General features: G+C 42.9%; 1 non-coding gene across 1 annotated transcript; it reads left to right on the top strand.

Moving 5' to 3' along the window:
• Nucleotides 1-836: 836 nt before the first annotated feature.
• Nucleotides 837-976, top strand: LOC127015350 (U4 spliceosomal RNA). The gene has a single exon (XR_007766328.1). It is a non-coding gene; the product is annotated as a U4 spliceosomal RNA (small nuclear RNA).
• Nucleotides 977-3148: the final 2172 nt, after the last annotated feature.

Raw genomic sequence — 3148 nt, forward strand, 5'->3', positions numbered from 1 at the left:
CTAACAACTTCCTGTGAAGTTGAAAGCGGAAACTTCTGAAGAAGCCCAGCGGTTCCCATGCCCCGGATTGCCCCTCTGCTAGCTCTGAAAAGCCAGATTCTGAATTCTCTGCTAAAGTCTTCAATAGCATTAAATAAAAAAGGGGATGAGAAGCTACAAAGCAGACACAGTTCTCCAACCTCCAGATTATCAGCTCCAGATCCATATGCAGAGGGAAAAACATACATGCCTGGATTTCCTTTAATAGATTGTGCAGTCTACTCGCTCACATTTATCACATGAGCCAATGTAAGATTTACTGTCCATAATTAATCAGCTTTTGGCAAGAATATTTAGCACTTCTACTCCATTTTTCATTTTCAAAGTGCTTTTCAAACACTACCTAATTAAACATCAGGAACAATTATTTCCAAGCTACTTTACAGACACTTTTAAAAAATTAAATAAGCACATTTTAGCATGTATATGAGGAATCTTTTTAAACAAAACCAGCTCTATTTGCAACCTGCTGAAGGAATGAAAGCAGTAATAGGACAGAGATTTCCAAACAGACCAATGTAGCAGCCAGTTAGTTCTGTCCCTATGCACACAAAAGCCAGTAACGCAGCTTCCTTTTTAAAACTTATGTCTATCATCTCACATTTTCATTTTGTCTCTGAGAGGACACTTTATTATTAAAGAACTGCAGAACCGAAATGAGGAAGAATTGCTTCTTTGCAACAGACAGATGCCACCAATGGGCCTGGGGTTCTGAGTCCCGTGCTCGGCAGTAACTCATGAGGTCGCACCTGTAAGTCTCACCTCATCTTTTTCACAGAGGTAGCAGAATGAGCTGTGTGTTCACGCAGCGGTAGTGTCTTCGCCAGCAAGGTCAATCCAAGGTATGGTGTTTGCTCACTGAAAACTGTTCCAATATACTTCCCTCATGATTAGAAGTACAGTCAGCACCGGCAATTTTTGACCACCTCTAAGGAGAAAGCTGGGAGTGGCGGACCATGGCTGTCATCCCAGCTCCTCAGGAGGTGGGTGGGTGCCCACGAGCCCGGGGCTGCAGTGTGCTCGGCCAGCCAGGTTTCCACATCATGTTTGCCATCAGTCTGATGATCCCAGAGAGCTCAGGTCAGCAGGTTGCCTGAGGAGTGGTGAACCCACCTGGGTCAGAAACAGCAGCTCAGTTTCTGGCAGCACAGTCCAGTTTACCTAGGGGCATGTACTGAAACTGTGGGTGATTTAAGTCAATAGGCCCGTTGACTGCAGATTTTGATTGAGAGTGGACACACAGCCCCTCCTGTCCTCTTTGCTACAGAGACAGCGCAGAGGTAAGGTGTAGACTGCAGAGGTGATATGTTAAGTCTGACAGGTATTGTGAGTCAGAGTTATCAGAGCTTAACAGCAAGTTCTCATTTGTGCCAGAATCCTTCTCGCCTTAATAGTGAAAATAGGATTAACACTGCATAAATAAGCAAACAAGGAAGCACGGGTTCCTTTGGACAGGAAGTGTGATATTTTCTCTGATGAGATAAATAAAATCAAGAACCAAAATATTCCTCATTAAACATTAAGAGTTTATGGATCTGCCAACATGGCCCAGTGCGGTTCTGGGCAGAGATACATAAGCGAGCTCTAAATAAGCCAGCTCCACTACTGGAAGCAACATAGCCAGGCAAATATGGCATTCTGCACCAGCTCATTAGCCCTGCTGCAAAGTCAGCTATATTAACTCAGATAGTGCATCACACTAATGTTGCTTCACTTCTTCTGGGGCCCAGGCGGGTTCATTCAGCACGGGTAACTCAGTGCAGCACTTACATGAGCTCTCCAGGTACACATCAAGGCAGGGGACAGCAACCTTTCAAGGATGGTGTGTACCAGATGGTATTTTTCTTTCCCAGATTAGAGGTTAAACATGCTGGTAAGAACGCTGTGGGATCCATGAGAGACTGCCTCTTACAGAAACAATATGCTACCATTTTCTATCATCATTAAATTGCATCTGTACAAGGCAGAAGCTCCCGCTGCTCTCAGAACGAGCCAGAAGGTGGGAGCCACCAACGTCTCTCTCCAGATGGCACAGCCCCAAAACCAGCTCTGTGCTAGCCCTACTGGTGTTTTTAGAAATTGACCTCCACGCTGCTACTGGTTTCCGTGCCCCAGACTGTGAATAGGCTGTAAGAGTCACAGGGATGCAAAAAAACTTCTGCAAGACTGAAACTTAAAGCTAAGGCTTTTCTGCACATATCCTTAAGTGCTGTGCTTGGGCACAGCTGCCTTACAGACAAATTACAGAATGTGTTCTGAGTTAGAAGAAAGCAAACCTATCTTCAGTTCACAATGAAATAATTCAAGTGTCTTTCATAAGAGTGCTAAAAATTGGGCTTTGGATTAGGTTGTTGACCTACATGCCTCAGCTCCCTGGCTGTGAAATGGGAACAGTCTTTCCAGCAGGGACATTGCCGAGAGAATTTCATTCCTGCCTATAAAACACTAGCACAGTGAAGTGATAATAAGAGATATAGACGTGTTAGTTTTACTAAACTATTTAAAATATTCAGAGTAGGGGAAATGGTCCCAGCCTTCCTTTTGTTTGTACTAGTGTAAATGGAAGCAATTGTATTGAACACAACTCACTGTATATAAAACTTAATTGAAATCAGTCTCTGAGCCTTTCTATGCACTTAAAATGGATAATGGGAATTTTTCTGATCCCACTCACAGCTAAGCTACAGCGACCTTGTATCTGAGGACCATTTATGGAGCTTTTTTGTTTTAAACTTTAGCTGGTTTCAAGGCTTACACAAAGGCCTTGGATGTTTTGATTTATTTATCTCAGTATGCCCCCTTGGGTAAAGCAACTTGGAGGATGCACGAGTCTGAGTTTGAAAATAATGCCATAAAATAATTTCTGAAACCATTTTAGAAGCCAAAGCAGCAGATATTTTAACACTTAGTCATAATTATACAGAAACAAGAGACAAAATGAATTGCATCTACCTGGGTGCAGAGGAGGTTTCTGGTTTAAGTTTACCACATATCCCCATATGTATTTTTACCCTCCTTACAAACTTAACTATTCCAGGAACACTACATAGTGTAGACACAGCTAAAGGCTGCACTTCATTGATCACAGCTGATTCTGTTACGATGCCTT

Source organism: Gymnogyps californianus, chromosome 3, assembly GCF_018139145.2.
Source record: "Gymnogyps californianus isolate 813 chromosome 3, ASM1813914v2, whole genome shotgun sequence".
Lineage (NCBI taxonomy): Eukaryota > Metazoa > Chordata > Aves > Accipitriformes > Cathartidae > Gymnogyps > Gymnogyps californianus.